The sequence below is a fragment of the Meles meles genome, chromosome 7, assembly GCF_922984935.1.
Source record: "Meles meles chromosome 7, mMelMel3.1 paternal haplotype, whole genome shotgun sequence".
NCBI classification, from domain to species: Eukaryota; Metazoa; Chordata; class Mammalia; order Carnivora; family Mustelidae; genus Meles; species Meles meles.
The window spans coordinates 122,830,841-122,855,189 of NC_060072.1; the positions used below are offsets into that span (position 1 = coordinate 122,830,841).

Genomic DNA, 24,349 nt, shown 5'->3' on the forward strand with positions numbered 1-24,349 from the left:
TCGCTCTCTCTCTCTCAAATAAATGAAATAAATACAGAAGGCAATCACTTACCACAACCTGAACAAACCACAAACATAATATATGCATTTTTTTCCTGCTTTAAAATTCAGAGTGTTGTACGGAAGCCCCACTTGACAAAATATGATGCATTTTAAGCACTGGACCAAGGGAGAAGGACAAGATGGTCTACCATCTACAGTGTGAGATGAGAGCCTTTGCAGATATGGGACAGAGTCATAGATGCTAAAGGGAGAAGGGGCAAGGGAGAAGTCAGATTCTTAAGCTGGGAAGGAGTTTCAGAAGATGACTCCTCATGGCACAGTAGCTTAGTGCTGGTGTATGGAACTCTTCAGAGTACTGGAAGGCTCTGAAGTTATCATGACACTCAATATCCTTGGGGGTCTCCCCCTTAGGAAATGCATGCATTTATGTTTAATGCAAAATAAATCATAGGATCAGCTTCTTGGTTCAGCAGCTAAAATGGACTCATTTACAAAGTCAAATGCTTATTTTTGCTTTGACTACAGTTTGTCTGGTGACCATCATCATCAGCTTTGAATGTTCTAGTTACAAAGAATTTACAAGTGATGTGTATTAAGTAGAAAGGGGTATGAAATAATGCCTCTATCCCCATTGATAAGCCTCAGAGGCTTCTGAGGTCTGCTCCATGAAACTCCACATGCCAACTGACCGAAATGAAATCTGCTTGGGAATGGCTTTCTGGGAGTCTCCTTGGATTTGTAGATATGTAAATACTCTGCCCTCTACGAATAAAGGAGGCCTATGGGTGAGAGCCCAAGACTCTAACTTTCCTTCTGTGCGTTCAGAAGGTAGCCTTTGTCCTTCACTTGCTCTCCTCCAGATCTGTTTTCTGTTTCCACCTGTCCATCCTGGAACAGAACAGCCCGCATACCACAGGGTGGCCAAAGACATAAAAAAGCATGGGGTGCTCAGATGCCCCAGCTGGGGAAGCGCGTGCAATGAAATTCACCATCATTCTTATTGGGTCTCAGCAATGCTTCTGCAAGGCGCCCTAAACAAAGCACATTATCCTTCTAAATTACAACAGGTATGAGAGTTGTTAAGCATCTGAAGACAAGAGGACCAAAAAGTCTTAACCTATCATCTCAGAAAAACATACCTGCAGCCTGGTGTCATCTCGAATTCCATATATTTTTTTTGCCATCTCTGAATATCTCTCTCAATGACTTCTTGACTGGTGCCTTTCACATCAATGTAGTGGCAGTCTGCACCGGCGTAATGGCAGGAAATTGCCTGTGCAGAGTGACAGGGTTAATACTGGAAAAAACCCATTCCATTAACACCAGCAACTGAACAGGGAGTCTTCTTTTAGAAAATCAGCTATTTCACTCAGCGTTTGATTTCTAGAATGTTCCATGCTGTCCTGTATTAGTCTCTTCATGGTTCGGTATCTTTTTTCCCCCAGGTACAGTTTAAATCTGACTGAGAAATACAAGAGGCTTTTAGCTCCCTGCGATACTTGGGTTGTATAAGGGGGGGGGGAACGTAATGACATGAGTAAGAGGACTTTAACTTTTTTTTTTTAAGATTTTATTTATTTGACAGACAGAGATCACAGGTAGGCAGAGAGGCAGGCAGAGAGAGAGAGAGGAAGAAGCAGGCTCCCCGCTGAGCAGAGAGTCCGATGCGGGGCTCGATCCCAGGACCTTAGGATCATGACCTGAGCCGAAGGCAGAGGCTTAACCCACTGAGCCACCCAGGCGCCCCGGACTTTAACTTTTTAACATGTGATTTTTCTAGTATGTGGATGTCCTCAAGTCCTAAACAGGCATGTGTTCCAGGGTTCTTCACCATTTTCTTAGTCAGGGAAGTTAGTTACTCAGTTGAGTTTGTGGTGGGTTGTCCTTTCAATGGCTACGGATCATGAAAACAAACAAACAACTACCCACAAAAATACCTTGCAAAGGACAATAACATACACACTACCCCCTTTGAAATAAAACGGACACTTTGAGTCCAATAGCATCACATACGATCCCCATCCTGTTTCTGTCTGAAGGTAAGATGGAGGTTACTTGGTTCTCCCCATTCTTGAAAAAGTTACAAGCTAATCTAAACTTAAAACTCACTTTCCGAGTTTCAGGTTAGTTCTCTTAAGGTGACTCTCTGCGGAAGGGACAGCCTGCTTTGCCCAGAACATTGAATTTCTATGCAGTGGAGTCACAAACTCCATTTCCCACAGAAGCCCCCACATCGTGCCAAGGAGGAGTGACACTTGAGGCCAAAGAGGAAAAGGGAACACCCATATCCAAGTGTTTTTGTATTTTTTTTAAGGGTTCATAGTTTCCCAAACATTTAACTAGTTGAAAAACTATTGAAAAATTTGCAACGTTGGGGTATTAGCATTCATAGTACTTGGGCTGTTTCATGTTATATAACTTCCAATTTCATACAGTAATCATTTCATACTCAACTTTTTAAAAAATTAATTAATTTATTTTTTCAGCGTAACAGTATTCATTGTTTTTGCACAACACCCAGTGCTCCATGCAACACGTGCGCTCCCTATTACCCACCACCTGGTTCCCCCAACCTCCCACCTCTGCCCCTTCAAAACCCCCAGGTTGTTTCTCAGAATCCATAGTCTCTCATGGTTCATCTCCCCTTCCAATTTCCCCCAACTTCCTTCTCCTCTCCATCTCCCAATGTCCTCCATGTCATTTGTTATGCTCCACAAATAAGTGAAACCATATGATACTTGACTCTCTCTGCTTGACTTATTTCACTCAGCACAATCACCTCCAGTCTCATCTATGTTGGTACAAAAGTTGGGTATTCATCCTTTTTTTTTTTTTTTTAATAAACATATAATGTATTTTTATCCCCAGGGGTACAGGTCTGTGAATCACCAGGTTTACACACTTCACAGCACTCACGATAGCACATACCCTCCCCAATGTCCATAACTCCCTCCCCCTCTCCCAACCCCACCTCCCCCAGCAACCCCCAGTTTGTTTTGTGAGATTAAGAGTCACTTATGGTTTGTCTCCCTCCCAATCCTATCTTGTTTCATTTATTCTTCTCCTATCCCCCTAACCCCCCATGTTGCATCTCCACATCCTCATATAAGGGAGATCATATGATATACAGAATGGAATACTATGCAGCCATCAAAAGAAATGAAATCTTGCCATTTGCGATGACGTGGATGGAACTAGAGGGCATCATGCTTAGTGAAATAAGTCAATCGGAGAAAGACAACTATCATATGATCTCCATACACAACTTTTTAACATGGAGTCTTTTAATATGTAGCTATCCTATCTCAGTTTGATCCTGATCATGTAGCACGTGTTATAACTTTCTAACTCATGTAAACTCTCAGATTATTGTCTCAGCTTCTGTTTTTTATACACACACATAAACATAAATTTCCATTTTTTATTCCAAGTTGAATTTTGGGGCTAAGGATACATGATAAAGGGCCCAAATTAGGGGCACCTGGGTGGCTCATTTGGCTAAGTGTCTGCCCTCAGCTCGGGTCATGATCCTAGGGTCCTGGGGTTGAGCCCCTTATCAGCTCCCTGCTCAGTGGGGAGCCTGCTTCTCCCTCTCCAGCTCCCCTTGTTTGTGTTCCCACCCTCGCTATCTCTCTCTGTCATAAATAAATAACATCTTTTTTTAAAAAGGCTGTGAAACTCAGGAATACTCAAATTATTTATGTCACTGTGGCTATACCACCTGCTTGCACATTTCCGAGGGCCATGTTGGTAGAGAGTCCATTCTAGTCTTTCTTTAAAATGCTGGCATTGTGCCCTTCATGCATATATATTTTTCTTTTTCTTATTGTTATGTTGGTCACCATCGAGTACATCATTAGTTTTTTTTTTTTTCATTTTTTATTTATTTTTTTTCCCTTTTTATTAATTTTTTCAGCGTAACAGTATTCATTCTTTTTGCACAACACCCAGTGCTCCATGCAAAACGTGCCCTCCCCATCACCCACCACTTGTTCCCCCAACCTCCCACCCCTGACCCTTCAAAACCCTCAGGTTGTTTTTCAGAGTCCATAGTCTCTTATGGTTCGCCTCCCCTCCCCAATGTCCATAGCCCGCTCCCCCTCTCCCAATCCCACCTCCCCCCAGCAACCCCCAGTTTGTTTTGTGAGATTAAGAGTCATTTATGGTTTGTCTCCCTCCCAATCCCATCTTGTTTCATTTATTCTTCTCCTATCCCCCTACCCCCCCATGTTGCTTCTCCATGTCCTCATATCAGGGAGATCATATGATAGTTGTCTTTCTCCGATTGACTTATTTCACTAAGCATGATATGCTCTAGTTCCATCCACGTCGTCGCAAATGGCAAGATTTCATTTCTTTTGATGGCTGCATAGTATTCCATTGTGTATATATACCACATCTTCTTGATCCATTCATCTGTTGATGGACATCTAGGTTCTTTCCATAGTCTGGCTATTGTAGACATTGCTGCTATAAACATTCGGGTACACGTGCCCCTTCGGATCACTATGTTTGTATCTTTAGGGTAAATACCCAGTAGTGCAATTGCTGGGTCATAGGGTAGTTCTATTTTCAACATTTTGAGGAACCTCCATGCTGTTTTCCAGAGTGGTTGCACCAGCTTGCATTCCCACCAACAGTGGAGGAGGGTTCCCCTTTCTCCACATCCTCTCCAGCATCTGTCATTTCCTGACTTGTTAATTTTAGCCATTCTGACTGGTGTGAGGTGATATATCATTGTGGTTTTGATTTGTATTTCCCTGATGCCGAGTGACGTGGAGCACTTTTTCATGTGTCTGTTGGCCATCTGGATGTCTTCTTTGCAGAAATGTCTGTTCATGTCCTCTGGAAAAAAGACAGCCTCTTCAATAAATGGTGCTGGGAAAATTGGACAGCCACATGCAGAAAAATGAAATTGGACCACTTCCTTACACCACACACGAAAATAGACTCCAAATGGATGAAGGACCTCAATGTGAGAAAGGAATCCATCAAAATCCTTGAGGAGAACGCAGGCAGCAACCTCTTCGACCTCAGCCGCAGCAACATCTTCCTAGGAACAACGACAAAGGCAAGGGAAGCAAGGGCGAAAATGAACTATTGGGATTTCATCAAGATCAAAAGCTTTTGCACAGCAAAGGAAACAGTTAACAAAACCAAAAGACAGCTGACAGAATGGGAGAAGATATTTGCAAACGACATATCAGATAAAGGGCTAGTATCCAAAATCTATAAGGAACTTAGCAAACTCAACACCCAAAGAACAAACAATCCAATCAAGAAATGGGCAGAGGACATGAACAGACATTTCTGCAAAGAAGTCATTAGTTTTTGATGTAGTGTTCCATGATTCCTTGTTTGCGTATAACACCCAGTGCTCCAGGCAATCTGTGCCCTCCTTAATCCCCATCACCAGGCTCACCGTCCACCCTCCCCACCCTCTGCCCTTCTAAAACCCTCAGTTTGTTTCCAGGAGTCCCTAAACTCTCATGGTTCATCTCTCTCTCTGATGTCTCTCCCTTCATTATCCCCTTCCTTCTCCTAATGTCTCCATGCTATTCCTTATGTTCCATAAATAAGTGAAACCGTATGATAATTGACTTTCTCTGTTTGAACTTATTTCACTCAGCATAATCTCTTCCATTCCCATCCATGTTGATGCAAATCCTTTCTGATGGTTGAGTAATATTCCATTGTGTATGTGAACCACATCTTCTTTATCCATTCTTCTGTTGGAGACCATCTTGGCCCGTTCCACATTTTGGCAATTGTGGACATTACTGCTATGAACATTGGGGTGCATGTGGCCCTTCTTTTCACTACATCTGTATCTTTGGGGTAAATACCTAGTAGTGCAATTGCTGAGTCATAGGGTAGCTCTATTTTTAATTTTTTGAGGAAACTCCACACTGTTTTCCTACGTGGTTGCACTCATCTGCATTCCCACCAACAGTGTACCAGTGTTCCCCTTTCTCTACAACTCCTCCAACATTTGTTGTTTCTTGCCTTGTCAATTTTTGCCATTCTAACTGGCAATCTTCTGGAGGATTCAGAGATACCACCTCACATCATGGATATTTTTTCAATTAGTTTTGATTTTCTAAATACTGCCCTAATATTTCATTGAACTTGAATGCTGAGGGGTTGTTTTTTTTTTTTTTTTTTTTGCACCGTTCCCCCACCCTCATTAAATTTTGATCCAGAAGAGTGTCTTCCTTCCTCATCTTCATCATGGCCCTGTAAAACTGATGGAAATATGAATAAATAGAAGATGAAAACTGGAATCTAACCCTTGACCTCAGGGAGTCAGTGGTAGTTGGTGTGAAAAACTGGAAGGTTTCACTCAGCCCCCCAACACTCCCCAATATTTAATCTGGAGAGCCATGTTCTATGGGGAAATGTAAGTCCACAGTACTGTCAGATCTGTTGAATTTTTGAGAAGCGAGAAATCTGGGACTATGAGAAATTTTGTCAGTTTTAAATCATTAGGTGTTTAAAACATTCTGACGATAAAAACGACTTTTGGGACTCAGGGATGAAAAATATGGCTGCCTGTGAAATCTGACGTCTGGGCAGTCAATTCAAAATGTTTGCTTAGAATTGATCACGGTTTTCCAAACAACAAAGCTATTATAAACCTTCCTCTTAGTGGTTACTATGAGCTATATACATTCCAAATTTTATGATTTTTATATGTCAGCCTTTGTTTCTGCCTCCAAAATCACAGGCTTTGGGCTCCCAAGTATGTTCTTCTTCTGAAGCAATTATATGAATGTTCATAATTCATAATCAGCAGGATGAGGATCCTGAGCTCACCTGGCTTCTTACTGATATGAGCAAAAAAGCATGAGGTAGCAAATAGATTTCCTGGTAAATAAACCAGACTAAACACCAGTTTCGTTCAATGTCACAAATCTCATGAAGGTTCACATATCTTGACATTTTTGGTTCTAATGTATTCATCGTTGGAAACTACAGTGATGAGAAAGCATACCTTCTGGTATCCTTGAGTTCTGTTCCAGCCAGATCCATGGATGAGCAAAGGATGAAAGAAAACAGTGTCTCCCTTCTCCATCACAAGATGCACTCGGGGGCAGTTTTCATCATAGTCCTGAATCCTGTAGAACATTGTGTTAACTCCTCCCTAGATCACATAACAGAACCAAAACTATATTTGAGGAACCCAATGATTAAGAATTTTATCAATGACTCATTAGGAAAAGCAAAGGGTTCCTAAGTTCTGCCAAGAGAAAGACATAAAAAGATTCTTTTTTTTAAAAAAAGATTTTAGGGGCGCCTGGATGGCTCAGTGGGTTAAAGCCTCTGCCTTCCGCTCGGGTCGTGATCCCAGAGTTCTGGGATCGAGCCCCGCATCGGGATCTCTGCTCCGTGGAGAGCCTGCTTCCTCCTCTCTCTCTACCTGTCTCTCTGCCTGTCTCTCTGCCTAGTTGTGATTTCTCTCTGTCAAATACATAAAATATTTAAAAAAAAAGATTTTATTTATTTATGAGAAAGAGAGAGAGATCACAAGTAGGCAGAGAGGTAGATGTGGATGGTGGGGGAGCAAGCTTCCTACTGAGCAGAGAGCCCAATGTGGGGCTTGATCCCAGGACCTGAGATCATGACCTAAGCTGAAGGCAGAGGCTTAACCCACTGAGCTACCCAGGCAGCCCGAAATAAAAAATTCTTCTTTTTTTTAAATAAAAAGATTCTTAAAAGCAACTGTAAATATGCAAACCCTTGGGGCACCTGGGTGGCTCACTGGGTTAAACCCTCTGCTTTCCGCTCAGGTCACGATCCCGGGATCCTGGGTCGAACTCCAGGTTCGGGTCTCCGCTCAGCAGGGAGCCTGCTTCTCCCACTCCCTCTGCATGCCTCTCTGCCTGCTTGTGATCTCTCTGTCAAATAAATAAATAAAATCTTAAAAAATATATATACAAAAACCTCTCAGACATCTGGTTGTAAAAATCATGGATTTAGGGGACCAAATGAAGAATTTCATATTTCTACTTATCTGTCATTACTGAATCATAAATGAAGATCTAGACCAACTCTGCATTTTGCAGTTAACATGAGAGATCCCCTTTCCAGCATGAATCTGTAATCACACTTTCCCAACATGATATTCTTCTCCCCCAGAACTTTGCCGAAATCATTCTTCTATTATTCAGGAGTACCTCTGGGAAGCAAATTTTTTTCTCAAGCCAGAAGAGAGAAAATGTTCAAGTTTCCTCAGCTCAGAAAGCACTCATGTCACAACCAGAGTTGAAAGAATAGTACATTACAACACTGTGCTTTATTAGAACTACTTCCAATATTAGTTATTGCTTTAAGTAATGGTTATGGGGGGACTACAGTATCCCAGTCCCCTTCATAAGACTGTCCATATTCTTCTGGGGGAAGGATTCTTTCCTGCTGGACTGTGTTGGGACTTTCATCCAGTGTACTTCTCTCCTGGCTAGGTGGATATGTAACCTATGCCAAGTCAGTCTGACCTCCCACTGTCATCACGTTGTATCTGAACAGAGGATCGATCAAAGGCATTGGTCATGGTCAAGGTTCAACTGCCCCCACCAGGTGCCCCATCTTGACTTCCCACTGTCACTCTCCCACTTTCCTGCTTACCAGAGTCAGCCAGACTTTCCATGGACTCAGCATGTGCCTGGGCCCCTCCAAGACACTCTCTTTGGCCTATGTCAGCCACAGCCCACTTCTGTTGCCTGCAACAAACTTTCCCTAAACCTCAACTCAGTTTTTCCATAAACCTCAACAGTTTATGAATCTCACAATTTCAGATTTTGTATCAGAATCCAGACTCAAAGAATTTCAGTTGGCACTATTCCTCAGAGTAAGAATTCTAACTAATTGAGACAGAAGTCCTGAAAGCCATATTCTTTACTTCCTACGAAAAACCCACATGTATTCTTCCCACCTGAACAACACGTGCTCTTCTGAGGGTTTCAGAGTTTATTGTCTGAGGTCTACAACACTCATCGTCTCCTCTCTGGTTTCTCTGCCTCTGGACTCCACACTTCCAGTACCTCCTGCTCTAGATCTCAAGATTATCATTCTTGAAGAGCCGATTTGATCTCACCATTCATGGGTTCAAATGCATTCAATAATTCAATCAATAAATCATGCAACAGGCAGGCAATGGAATACTACTCATCCTTCCCCAGAGCCTTCTCTGGTCTGTCTAGCAGGGGGGAGATGATTCCTCCGTCGTCTTTATCCTGACATCTAGCAATCAGTGGGTAAGAATTACCTGGCAGCTGATACAGGCATCTGGTATTGTGGGTGTTTATGTCTGACCTCTGCAATGAAGCTTGATGATTTTAGATCCTATACAGTGCCTACCAGTGTTCCCCACACTGGTCAGCTTTCCAAAACTTGTTGAAAGCAAAATGATTATTTTACCTGATATCTTTGAATTTTCCCTGATCCTGGTTGCAAAACCTAAAACAATGTTTTGCTAAGAAAGGAAATGCCATCTCATTGTTAAAGTTCCGTATGGAATCTGATCTAAAATTAAAACAAATGGGCACCTGGATGGCTCAGTGGTTTAAGCCTCTGCCTTCGGCTCAGGTCATGATCTCAGGGTCCTGGGATCAAGCCCCGCATTAGGCTCTCTGCTCAGTGGGGAACCTGCTTTTCTCTCTCTCTGCTTGCCTCTCTGCCTACTTGTTACCTCTCTCTTTCTGTCAAATAAATAAATTAAATCTTTAAACTAAATAAATAAAAATCAAAACAAATCAATAAATATTCTGGTAAAGATTTATCTTCTAGTGGCACCTCGTTGGCTCAGGGAGTCAGATATCAGACTCTGGATTTTGGGATCAGGTTATGATCTCAGGGTCACAAAATCAAGCTGCATATTGAGTTAGTGCTCACCAGAGTCTCCATGTCCGTGTTCCTCCCTTTCTGCCTCTCTCTGCCCACGCCACCTCTCACAAGTATCACGACCAAATATCATGAGCTGTCTCCCATTTTCCCCGTCTCTCTCTGTGTTTGACTCAAATAAATAAATAAATAAAATCCTAAAAAAGAAAAGGAGGGAGGAAGGAAGGAAAGAAAAAGATAAGGAACAAAGGAAGGAAGGAAGGAAGGAAGGAAGGAAGGAAGGAAGGAAGGGATTTATACCTCCCACTTGGGATAAGCATGTGGCTTCAGGTCGTCTTTGTGACTGCCCGGGAGCACACACAGGCATCCATTGTTCCGGTCGATGTGCTCCATGGCTGTCCAAACAGCAACTATGTTATTGCTGGGCCTGACGGGGAAATAGTGCAGATCCTGATGCAAGGGGTGGCGGGATGTCTTCTTGCCTGAAACAGAACCTGCTGTTAAACCACTCTTGAACCTCAGAATTCATCTCCTCTGCCTGAAAACCAGATCAGTGACTATCCCTCCAAAACTCAAAGACGTGAAACCACACTACAGACAATCAGCCTGGAGAGATAAGCACCAAACTGGAATATCAAATCGACAGGGTGACTCCAGATCCTACACTTTTTTTCTGGGTCTGACAGCCAGGGATTCACACCATTCTCTGGCAACTCATAACATGTTACAATCTCTATTGTTCTTATTCCTTTGTAACTCTGGTTGGTGGACAACCAGTATGATCCCAGAAAAGTTTGGTCAACTGAAGAGAATCACCAAATTTGAAGTTCCCCATTAGCCCTCTAAGTGGCTGACCCAAACACTATCAGGTAATTAAATTAATAAAAGGCTTCCAAGAAATTCTTCCCGGAACTAAGAGCACTTGGCGGACAGTCACTATGTAGAATCAGAGATCATAGAACCACATTTACGTGGTTCCCTGTTTTGCACTCTGAACTTGGTACTGTTCCCCTATGCCCAACCCCAACCTCTCTAAGCAAGACATCCAGGGTAGGGAGATTTCGTGGTGCTATACTATAGCCTAGTCACATAAAGCTCTCCTGGCCTCTTTTTCTCCAGAAAAAGTGGAAAACATAAAGAATTCTGAAGGACCAATTTATTACTGCTACTAGAGTAGAATTTCTCAGCATGGACCAAGAGCTGTTGGCTTTAGAATTGCAGATTCTTGGGGGTGCCTGAGTAGCTCAGTCAGTTAAGCATCTCTTGATTTCAGCTCAGGTTTTGATCTCTAGGTTATGAGTTCAAGTCCCATGTTGGGCTCCATGCTGGGCATGTAGCCTATTTAAAAAAAAATTTGGGAGTCAAGATGGCGGGGAAGTAGGAGGAGGCACCATTTCAACTTGTACCCTAAAGTGAGCTGATTACCTACCAAAGAACTCCGACCACCCATGAAATCAGCCTGAGATCAGAATTATACACGTCTGGATCTCTACAGGAGCAGAAGACGCCAGTGGCAGGTAAAGCAGACTGGGAACATCTGACTGATATCGGAAGATAAACAAAAGGGGGAGGGAGCCACCAGAGGTGACCCATAGGAAAGTAACACCCCAACAGGAGAGTGCTCTGCATCTGGGGACCAGCATTAACTTGGAGTCTGGTTGAAAGCACTCAAAAAACAAACAGCAAAGGATCGCGGGGGGTAATAGTGGGAACCTGGGCAGTTAGGGTCAGGGACCTAAGTCCCTGGACCCAGGACAGCCTCCCCTGGCGCGGAGCCAGAGAGAGTGCGGCAGAGAAATCAGGTCTCCATCCCTGAGCAGCCAGTGCACCTGAATGCCAGCGCGCCGGAGAAAGAGTGGGGTCTGGCTCCCTTGAGGGGCTGGGAGCCTGGCCAGATGGCAATCCTGAAAGGCGTGCGTCCAACACCCTCCCTTGGGATAGGTGCTTATAGGCGCTAGCCTGGAGCTCTGGCAGCCCTAAAACCAGACATTCCTAGCCCGGGACAGCGGGAAAATCTCAGTGTGCGATCTCTGCTCCGAACCTCTCCGGCGGTCTGGAGCTGCCTAGACAGCCACCGCTGCCCTGGTTTTGGGTACAACGAGGAGCTCCTGCATCCCCAGGGACAGTGACTCAGAACCGACTCTGCCAGCAGCTTTTGCAAAACAGTCTGAGGCTTCTCTCTGAGAGGGAGGTCGGGGTGCTGTTTGCTCTCCTCTAAACCTCCAAAAACCATCAAAAACTGTCAAGGAGAGAGAAAGCAGATGAAAGAACATAAAAACTCCCAGAGAACAAAAGGCTGAAAAAAACAGTTTCCTGAAAAAAAAAAGAGCTCACCCCCTTGAGGGGAGCAGGAGGACCTAACTCAGGGAACACCATTGTCTGAAAACCCACGTGGCAGGCCCCTCCCCCAGAAAACCAACCAGGAAGGAAGAAAAAAAAAAAAAGACTACAAGAGAACAATCACCACTACTTCATAAATACAACTTTTATTTTTAACTCTTTACCAATATTCTGGTTCTTTTTTTTTTATACATACAGATAATTTTTTAACCTATTTACCATCACACCGAGATGTCCAGTACATCAAATTCTTTAATAACCTTCTAACCTGAACTTTTTGATACATACACCTGTGTTTTTCTTTTGTTTTTCTATTTTTTTAATTCTTTTTAAATTTTAACTTAGTTTAGTCTAGTTTATTCTTTTTTAATTTTTATTTTCTACTATACATATAGAGTTAAACTGTAAGGTAATCCCCTTTCCCCAATCAATGCTACCCCTATAGGCAAACCAGTTTCTAATCCCCCTGTAACTTAGGAAAGTTGAGTCCCTTAACAAAAACATCAAGATACCTTCAGGAAGAATCAAAATAACCTTCCTCACCCACACTGAGAATCTATAACCATTCTCCCAATTTTTCCTTCTGTCAGTGTTTCTGTGAATTTGTGTTTGTCCTGATAATATATAAACCCTATACTTGGGGTTCTTTCTGATGAGGTTCTTCCCTTTTTTTTTTTTTTGCTTATATATACATTTTTTTTTCTCTTGTCATATATTTTATCACTCTTTTTGTCTGTCTGTTTTTGTTTGTATACTCCACAAATCTTACCTTGTGGCCCATTTGGGCTGAGCCTTCTCTTTTATCTTCCCTTTTTTCCCTATCTCTCTCTCTCTTTTTTTTCCTTTTTTCTTTCCCCTTTTTTTTTTCTTTCTTCTTCTCTATTTCTTTTTCTTCTCGTTTTTCTCTCATTTGGGTGGGGAATCCTGATTGCACAGAAGCGTTCCAGGGTGCACATTGACTGCACCACAATCAATAAGTCCATCTGCATCTGTTTAGTCATCTCTTACCAAAATGACTAGGAGGAGGAATACCCAACAGAAGAAAAATACAGAGGATGGACCTTCTGCAACAGAGCTAATGGCTATCGACATAGACAATATGTCAGAAAAGGAATTCAGACTAACAATTATCCAGGCAATAGCTAGGTTGGAGAAAGCCATGGATGACCAAACAGAATTGATTAGGGCAGAACTGAAAGCCACCAGGGATGATGTTCACAATGTTAGGGCAGAACTGAAAGCCACCAGGGATGATGTTCAAAATGCTCTCAATGAGTTCCAATCCAATCTAAATTCTCTAAAAGCTAGGGTAACTGAGACAGAAGATAGAATTAGTGATCTGGAGGACAAACAGATAGAGAGAAAGGATCAGGAGGAAGCCTGGAACAAGCAGCTCAGAAGCCACGAAAACAGAATCAGGGAAATAAATGATGCCATGAAACGTTCCAACGTCAGAATTATTGGAATCCCTGAAGGGGAAGAAAAAGAAAGAAGTCTAGAAGATATAGTGGAAGAAGTTGTCTATGAAAATTTTCCCAATCTCACGAATGGAAACAACGTTCATGTACTAGAGGCAGAAAGATTTCCTCCCAAGATTTTAGATTCTCAAAAGTCCTCACGGCACCTTATCGTTAGAATGGGGAATTTTGTTTCAAGAGAGACCCTCTTAAAAGCAGCTAGGACAAAGAAGCTTCTTACATACAGAGGAAAGCCCATTAGAATAACGTCAGACCTTTCCACAGAGACCTGGAAAGCCAGGAAGGGCTGGCAAAATATATTCAGAGTACTAAATGAGAAGAACATGCAACCAAGAATACGCTATCCAGCAAGACTGACATTTAAAATGGATGGAGAGATAAAGAGTTTCCAAGACCGGCAAGGCTTAAAAGACTATGCAACCACCAAGCCGACACTGCAGGAAATATTAAGGGGGGTCCTATAAGAGAGGAAAAATCCTAAGAATATCATTGAACAGAAATACAGAAACAATCTATAGACAGAAAGACTTCAAAGGCAACACGATGTCAATAAAAACCTATCTCTCAATAATCACTCTCAATGTGAATGGCCTAAATGCGCCCATAAAACGACACAGGGTTGCAGATTGGATAAAACGACAGGACCCATCCATATGTTGTCTACAAGAGACCCATTTTGAACCTAAGGATACACCCAGACTGAAAGTGAAGGGATGGAGAAGCATCTTTCATGCCAATGGGCCTCAAAAGAAGGCCGGAGTAGCGATTCTCATATCAGATAAATTAGATTTTAAACTAAAGACTGTAGTTAGAGATACAGAAGGACACTACATAATTCTTAAAGGGACTATCCGCCAAGACGATCTAACAATTGTGAATATCTATGCCCCCAATATGGGAGCACCCAACTACATAAGAAAACTATTAATCAAGATAAAGAGTCATATTGATATGAATACAATAAAAGTAGGAGATCTTAATACACCTCTCTCAGAAATAGACAGATCATCGAAGCAGAAAATTAATAAAGAAATAAGAGCATTGAATGAAACATTGGACCAGATGGACCTCATCGGCGTATACAGAACATTCCACCCTAAAACAACAGAATATTCATTCTTCTCAAGTGCACATGGAACCTTCTCCAGAATAGACCACATACTGGGTCACAAAGCAGGACTCAACCGATACCAAAAGACTGACATTATTCCCTGCATATTCTCAGATCACAATGCTTTGAAACTGGAACTCAATCACAAGGAAAAGTTCAGAAGGAACTCAAACACCTGGAAGCTAGGACCACCTTGCTTAAGAATGCTTGGATCAACCAGGAGATCAAAGACGAACTTAAACAATTCATGGAAACCAATGAGAATGAAGACACCTCGGTCCAAAACCTATGGGATACAGCAAAGGCGGTTCTAAGGGGGAAATACATAGCCATCCAAGCCTCCCTCAAAAACATTGAAAAATCCAGAATACACCAGCTGTCTCTACACCTTAAAGAACTGGAGAATCAACAACAAATCAAACCAACTCCACATGCAAGAAGGGAAATAACCAAGATTAGAGCAGAGATCAATGAGGTAGAAACGAGAGATACAGTAGAACGTATCAATGAAACTAGAAGCTGGTTTTTTGAAAGAATCAATAAGATCGATAAACCATTGGCCACACTAATCCAAAAGAAAAGAGAGAAAGCCCAAATTAATAAAATTATGAATGAAAAGGGAGAGATCACAACTAACACCAAGGAAATAGAAACAATCATCAGAAATTATTACCAACAGTTCTATGCCAATAAGCTAAGCAACCTAGATGAAATGGATGCATTCCTGGAAAGCTACAAACTCCCAAAATTGAACCAGGAAGAAATTGACAACCTGAATAGACCGATATCTAGTAATGAGATTGAAGCAGTGATCAAAAACCTCCCAAAAAACAAGAGCCCAGGACCTGATGGATTCCCTGGGGAATTCTACCAAACTTTCAAAGAAGAAATAACACCAATTCTCCTGAAGCTGTTCCAAAAAATTGAAGCAGAAGGAAAACTTCCAGACTCTTTTTATGAAGCCAGCATTACCCTGATCCCCAAACCAGGCAAAGACCCTACCAAAAAGGAGAATTTCAGACCAATATCACTGATGAGTAGGGATGCTAAGATTCTCAACAAGATCCTAGCAAACAGGATCCAGCAGCACATTAAAAAGATTATCCACCATGACCAGGTGGGATTCATCCCTGGGTTGCAAGGTTGGTTCAACATTCGCAAATCAATCAGTGTGATAGAACACATCAATAAAAGAAGAGAGAAGAAACACATGGTCCTCTCAATTGATGCAGAAAAAGCATTTGACAAAATCCAGCATCCGTTCCTGATGAAAACGCTTCAGAGTATAGGGATAGAGGGAACATTCCTGAACTTCATAAAATCTATCTATGAAAGACCCACAGCAAATATCATCTTCAATGGGAAAAAGCTTGCAGCCTTCCCGTTGAGATCAGGAACACGACAAGGATGCCCACTCTCACCACTCTTGTTCAACATAGTATTAGAAGTTCTAGCAACGGCAATCAGACAACAAAGAGAAATCAAAGGTATCCAAATTGGCAAGGAAGAAGTCAAACTCTCTCTCTTTGCAGATGACATGATTCTTTATATGGAAAACCCCAAAGACTCCACCCCCAAACTACTAGAACTCATACAGCAATTCAGGAATGTGGCAGGATACAAAGTCAATGTACAGAAATCAGTGGCTTTCTTATACACCAACAATGAAAATACAGAAAGTGAAATTAGAGAATCGATTCCATTTACTATAGCACCAAGAACCATAAGATACCTGGGCATAAACCTAACCAAAGAAGTAAAGGACCTGTACTCGAGGAACTACAGAACACTCATGAAAGAAATTGAAGAAGACACAAAAAGATGGAAGACTGTTCCATGCTCTTGGATTGGAAGAATAAACATTGTTAAAATGTCTATACTGCCTAGAGCAATCTATACTTTTAATGCCATTCCGATCAAAATTCCACCGATATTCTTCAAAGAGCTGGAGCAAATAATCCAAAAATTTGTATGGAGCCAGAAGAGACCCCAAATTGCTAAGGAAATGTTGAAAAACAAAAACAAAACTGGCGGCATCACGTTACCCGATTTCAAGCTTTCTACAAAGCTGTGATCACCAAGACAGCGTGGTACTGGCATAAAAACAGACACATAGACTAGTGGAACAGAGTGGAGAGCCCAGATATGGACCCTCAACTCTATGGTCAAATAATCTTCGACAAAACAGGAAAAAATATTCAATGGAAAAAAGACAGTCTCTTCAATAAATGGTGCTGGGAAAACTGGACAGCGATATGTAGAAGAATGAAACTCGATCATTCTCTTACACCGTACACAAAGATAAACTCGAAATGGATAAAAGACCTCAACGTGAGACAGGAATCTATCAGAATCCTAGAGGAGAACATAGGCAGTAACCTCTTCGATATCAGCCACAGCAACTTCTTTCAAGATATGTCTCCAAAGGCCAAGGAAACAAAAGCAAAAATGAACTTTTGGGACTTCATCAAGATCAAAAGCTTCTGCACAGCAAAGGAAACAGTCAACAAAACAAAGAGGCAACCCACGGAATGGGAGAAGATATTTGCAAATGACAGTACAGACAAAAGGTTGATATCCAGGATCTATAAAGAACTTCTCAAACTCAACACACAAAAAACAGATAATCATATCCAAAAATGGGCAGAAGATATGAACAGACACTTCTCCAACGAAGACATACAAATGGCCATCAGACACATGAAAAAATGTTCATCATCACTAGCCATCAGGGAGATTCAAATTAAAACCACATTGAGATACCAGCTGACACCAGTTAGAATGGCCAAAATTAGCAAGACAGGAAACAACGTGTGTTGGAGAGGATGTGGAGAAAGGGGAACCCTCTTACACTGTTGGTGGGAATGCAAGTTAGTGCAGCCACTTTGGAGAACAGTGTGGAGATTCCTGAAGAAATTAAGAATAGAGCTTCCCTATGACCCTGCAATTGCACTGCTGGGTATTTACCCCAAAGATACAGATGTAGTGAAAAGAAGGGCCATTTGTATGCCAATGTTTATTGCAGCAATGGCTACGGTCGCCAAACTGTGGAAAGAACCAAGATGCCCTTCAACGGATGAATGGATAAGGAAGATGTGGTCCATATACACAATGGAGTATTATGCCTCATCAGAAAGGACGAATACCCAACTTTTGTAGCAACATGGACGGGACTGGAAGAAATTATGCTGAGCGAAATAAGTCAAGCAGAGAGAGTCAAGTATCATATGGTCTCACTTATTTGTGGAGCATAACAAATAACATGGAGGACATGGGGAGATGGAGAGGAGAGGGAGTTGAGGGAAACTGGAAGGGGAGATGAACCATGAGAGACTATGGACTCTGAAAAACAACCAGAGGGTTATGAAGGGGCGGCAGGGGGTTGGGGGGGGTGGGAGGTTGAGGAACCAGGTGGTGGGTAATAGGGAGGGCACGTACTGCATGGAGCACTGGGTGTGATGCCAAAACAATGAACACTGTTATGCTGTAAATAAACAAATAAAAATAAATATTAAAAAAAACAAAAACCCTTGGAATCACTTAAAAAAAAATTTTTTTTTAGTGCACATATCTGGGTTTTAGCTTCCAATTAGGTTTCTCTGGGAGTGAAATCTTAGGAGCTATATTTTAGCAAGCACAAGACATTTAAAGTCAAGTGATGTATGTGATTTATAAGAAAGCTTTAATTTTGATAATAATAATATCTTGAATCAGGAAAACAGAATTCACACCATCATTGGTGAGAATAGTTAACAAAGCTTAGGGATGATAATTACAATAATGAGAGCCTATGGTATATGAGCAGTTATGTTTATAAAACCAAACATTTGAGTAGTAAGCCAGTCAGTTGTCCAGAAATCCAACAATAACCCTACAGTTAACATCTGAAATCGCTATTCTACCTCACTATTGTTATGATGTATGCTATTTCGAGACAAATAAAAGGACATATATATTTAGTTATCCAAATTTAGCTGTTACACACACAGCTAGAATTAGAACACCTTAAACTCTCTCATTTCCTCTTTTTTTTTTTTTTATTGTGGTGGGGGAGCTTCTTCGTAACAAATAAGAGCCCTTTACCAGAATCTGCAGGTTTGTTTATCAGCATTGTATGCAGGGCCACAATATCAGGTCCAGTGAAGCACTCCACATATTTCAGAATCTAAGGGAAAAGAAGAAAAAAAGTTTGATGAGAAATCCAATGCACAAAAGTGGCACAAAGTACAATTATCTGTAGAAGAGCCAAGATGCCTTCATTCAACACCTGGTAGGAGCACCTGGGTCGCTCAGTCAGTGAAGTTTCCAACTCTTGATTTCTGCTCAGGTCATGATCGCACAGTCACAGGATCAAGCCCTGCACTGGGCCATTTGTTCAGTGGGGAGTCGACCTGAGAATCTCTCCCTCTGCCCCTCCCCTCCAAACAAACAAATATATGTATACACACACACACACATACACACACACACACACACACACACACACATATATATATATGTATATATATATTTAAAAACCACTTAGTATTTCACAACATTGCAAACAAAGCTTGAAAGCAGGAAAAAGTTCTAACAGCAAGTCTGCAACACTCTGAATTAAACAGGCTTTTCCAAGCCAGTGGAACCCTAACCAATTCAATGAAAAAGATTGTATTGAATCTCCAATTCTATCTGACTCCAAAAATGAAGCATATTCTACTGCTTTCTCATTGTTTGATCCTGTGTAGAAGGAATATTGGCAACTTGAGCAGGCAATGCTTGAAATGAAACCAAAATCCTAGAAGTCAGGCCTCCTATTTATTTGTTTATAAAGCATGTTAATTTTTGCAGTTTTCTTTGGCAGTATTTTCTTTCTTTCTTTTTTAAATCCCTAATCCCACCATGGGGCTCGAACTCAGGACCTTGAGATCAAGGGTCTCATGGTCCCACAGCTAAGGCAGCCAGGTGCCTCTGACCAGTATTTTCTCAACCTCAGTGACACTCACGAGCCATTTTACCATTTCTATTCTACTTTAGAGAGGTGCCCAATAGTTTTAGTCAAGAATTTTTCCAAAATAACTCACATCTTATCCTGATTAATAATATTCTTGACGTGATAGGTTGGATGTGCTGGTTATTTTTTCCAATACACGTGAAAATAAATTCCTAACTACTAAAAGCATGACCTACTGCCTAAAAATCATTGCATGAACCAGCAAGTGCATGGTTCAGATTTTAGAGGGGTGGGAAACCTGAATGTCCCAGCCGTGCTTAATCTACCCTGTGCTGCCTCTAACTTCAAGATTTTCCTCCTTGATGGATGCACACAACTTCCATTTCCAGAGCAGGACTTGAGGTTGGGAAGTCATATCCCCTCCTGTCCCCAGCCCAATGGGCTGGACATCATAGTTGACTTACCTGTACACAGTCTTTTTTATGAGGCAAATTTTTTTCTTTTTAAAAATTATTTTAAATGTGTTTTATTTTTAAGATTTTATTTATTTGTCAGAGAGAGCAAGGGAGAAAGCAGTAGGTAGAGGGAGAAGCGGGCTCCATACTGATCAAGGAGCCTGATATAGGACATCATCCCAGGACCCAGGGATCCTGACCTGAGCCCAATGCAGATGCTTAACCAACTAAGCCCCCCAGCTGTACCATTAAAAAAAAATTTTTTTTTAAGTTATAAGTAACCTCCACAACCAGCCTGGGGTTCAAACTCACAACCCAGAGATCAAGAGCCACATGCTTGGGCCACTTGGGTGGCTCAGTCGGCTAAGCTACTGAGTCTTGGTTTCAGCTCAGGCCATGATTTCAGGGTCCAGAGATCCATCCCTATGTCAGGTTTGTGCTCAGCAGGGAGTCTGCTTGAGATTTTCTCGCTCCCTCTCCCACTGACCCTCCCCCTCACCCCACCCTCTCTCTCTCTAAAATAAACACATAAATCTTAAAGAAAAAAAAAAATAGCATGCTCTACCAATGGAGCCAGCCAGGTGCCCCCATGGGCAAATTCTCTAATAGCACTTGGGGTTATAATTTCTAGCATGTACTATATGTAATGTGTCCTTTAAATCCATTCTAAATAAATTGTTCATAAACTGTGATACACGTATACAACGGGATGTTACATAATAGTTTAAAAGTATGATATAGATTAATGTATACGTGATATAGAAAGATGTGTAAGATCTACTATAAGTGTTGAAACTACAATTGTAAAGTGGACAACCAGTATGTTCCCACGTGACAGGAAAGGTGGGAGTAGACAGATGCACCTGCATAGCCATGAAAGACTTCTAGTTGAATATACTAGAAATCTCAGCGCTGAGTGGGGCTGGAGTGGGTGACTTTCCTTTGCATCTCATGCCCTTCTGGACTATGTGGATGTCTTTGTAAATTGAACTACTCTTAAAGAATGTTGATTTTTTAAAAAATGAGTTAAAATCTGAACACAAACCTTAACCCCTACGGACCAGTTCATAGGACAAAAGAAACAATAAATGGATGTCCAGTGAATAGGATCTGTAATGTCCCTCCTGTTGATTTGCCCATAGCCACAGTGAGAGAGGCTCTGTCTCTAAGGCAGAATTCCTGTCCTTCACAACCAAGAATAAAGACCAGACTCCAGAGGAGGGTTCTCCATCTGCCCACTACTGACATTTGGAGATGGATAAGTCATCATTTGGAGGAGGGAACTATTCTGCACACTATAGGATCCCTGGGCTTCATGAGCAGCTCACCCACCCACCATGCCCACCTCTACCCCAAGAGAAGCACACGGTCCCCACCGTGCGCCAACCCAACACGGCTCCAGGCACTGCCAAATGTCTGCCTCCATTTGAGAACCACGGCTCACCAGCCACAAAACAGAGGGGCCAGATAAAGTGTAAGCAATTCCAGAGGCAAGCATGCAGGTGCGTTATTCACTTAAAAAGAAAATGCAGGAATGTTCTCGAACCTCAGGGAGAGTGCAGTATCTGAAGAGTTCCTTATGTTCTTGGAAATCGTGGATCTTTGAAACCATCTTTTCACTTGGAGTAAATTCTGACTTTGCAAGGTTACATTTCTCATTATCATCATTCCCTCTGGTTTCAACTCCCCTTTGCAGATCCTTTCAAACTCGTTCCTAGAGAATTAAATTGGCAGATGATGTCATTACTGCAGGCTCCAGGCACCTGTCTGGCCAGTTCTGGGCAAAGAGTCTCAGAGATTGAGGAGGGTGGTATCTCTGCACCAGACTGACCTCCAGGTCAGGCTGAGTAGTTCTGAGGATGGAGAGGAGAAAATGACCAGCACAGCAGCCCCTGTCTCCTCACTGTGAGGCTGGAGCTCACTGCAGGGACTCACCTATACCTTAGCCTAGCAGAACAGTGGGGAACCATCTGTGATGTGGTGTACCTGAGTAATAATGGCAAATAACTTCTCTCACGCTTACCATGGGCCAAGCCCCGTTCAAAGGCATCTGTGTGTACTTCACCTTATCCAGTCCTCACAACAACACTAGGGCATAAATACGATTATCATCCCCATTTTACAGGTATGAAAACAGAAGAGTAGAAAGTACATTGCTCCAGGACACACAACAGAAGAAGTCTGGCTAACATTAAAGCCAGCCAGTCTGGCTGCAGAGCTCATGTTCCTAACTGCTTCCCAATGAACCAGTCACTGAAAAATATCTGAACAAACACGCTAATCTTACTCATATTCCCACTGCAAACACAACATTTTTTTTGTAAAACAACCAATGGTTACTGTACCGAAAGCGTTCAATATCAGCATCAGACACCAAATTTTTAATGACAAGAAACCCATTTTCTTCATAAAATTTTCTCTGTTCTAGGCTTAGAGCATTATTATCCCAAGTATACCTAAAGGAGAAAAAGGAATTACAAATAAGTGTAACTGAAAAATCATAACCCAACAACATGTATCAAGAGCCTGAGAAATGTTCATACTCTTCCACCCAGCATTTCTATTTTTTATTTACTCTAAGCAAATAGTCTGAACTTTTTTCTTTAAACAAGTTTAGGGGTGAGGGTTAATCTGTTTTTTTTTTAAGTAATCTCTATACCCAATGTGGGGCTCGAACTCACAAACCAGAGGTCAAGAGTCACATGCTCTTCCCACTGAGCCAGCCAGGTCCCTAATCTGAACATTTTTTAAAAAGTTTAAAACTAAAATGTTAACTACTACTGTTACCAAAAAATAGAAGAATCATTAATTATATCCACTCAATGGGATAGGACTCAGGCCTTAGAAATGAAGAGGTTGGGGGCCCTGGGTGGCTCAGTCAGTTAAGCATGGGCTGGTTATTTCAGCTCATGTCATGACCTCATAGGTCTGAGATCGAGCCCCCAAATGGTCTGTGGGCTCAGCGGGGAGACTGCTTGAGATTCTCTCCCTCAGCCTCTCCCCCAACTTGCAATGTGTGCACTTTCTCTCTTAAGTAAATGAATCTTTTAAGAAAATGAAGCACATATAACAGCATGTATAGTACTTATTATAATAAAATATACCTAGATTTGTGTAAAACCAAGACACAAGGTACCTGGATATCTCAGTGGGTCGAGCATCTGCCTTGGGTTAGGTCATGATCCCAGGTTCATGGGATCCCACATCGGACTCCTTGATCAGCAGGGAATCTGCTTTTCCCTCTGCCCCTCCCCACTGTTCCAGATCTCTCACGGGCACGTGGTCTCTCACTCTCTCTCTCAATTAAATAAATAAGATCTTAAATAGGGTACTTGAAAAAAATGCAAATAAATTAAAAAACCACATTTTTTAAGTGATTACTTTTATGTAATGGAATTGTGAATGATTTTTTTAATTCCTTTTCTTCTCTTTCTAATTTGTTGGTTAATGACTATGTATGGTTGTCTAGTAGGAGACAAATTCAATAGATTTTATCCTTTAAATTGTCTAGATCATATGCTTTCAGAAGAAATCAAAGGGACAAAATCCAAGTAAGTACATAGCATATGCATAAACTCAAATCACCCAGTCCATTCTTCTCGATTGGAAATGTGGCTCTATGAGAATACTCCATGGAGATCGATGTCTTCCCTCACAAAGGTAATTTAAGATAAACCAAAGACACTAGCTAAGATAGCAATAGGACCACAAGCCATAGGCTACCTTGAATGAGGTATAACATGTCTGAATTTGAACGAAATCAGATTATACACCTCTGGTATTATTCCTCTTTCTGAACTTTAAAATACATATAAAATTAAAGTCATCTTCAAGTTTTTTCCTACTTCTAATTAGAATTTATCCTGGCAACACATGATTTGTGTAATAAATTTTTGGTAAGAATTTATTTATTCTCTGTAGAGATAGGGAGAGAGAGAGAGGGCAGGGGCAGGGGCAGAAGGAGAGGGTGAAGCAGATTTCATGCTGAGCACAGAGCCTGATCCATGATGGATCCCACAGCCCATGAGATTCATGACCTAAGCCAAAATCAAGAGTTGGATGCTTAACCAAGTGGCCACCCAGGTGCCCCTGCGTAATGAATTTTCATCAGACAACATAAGATGTTGTATTTTATATCTTAATTACCTCTAGGAATTGCTTTATACACATTGTATGGTTAAGAATGACA

General features: G+C 41.6%; 1 long non-coding RNA gene and 1 pseudogene across 1 annotated transcript; both read right to left on the reverse strand.

The window, feature by feature from the left end:
• Positions 1-7,021: 7,021 nt before the first annotated feature.
• LOC123945786 lies at positions 7,022-10,335 on the reverse strand. The gene is made up of 2 exons (XR_006819500.1): positions 10,144-10,335; positions 7,022-7,114 (listed from the first exon to the last, which is right to left on the reverse strand). It is a non-coding gene; the product is annotated as an uncharacterized LOC123945786 (long non-coding RNA).
• A 109-nt stretch (positions 10,336-10,444) lies between these two features.
• LOC123946490 lies at positions 10,445-23,794 on the reverse strand (annotated as a pseudogene).
• Between the last annotated feature and the right edge of the window lie 555 nt (positions 23,795-24,349).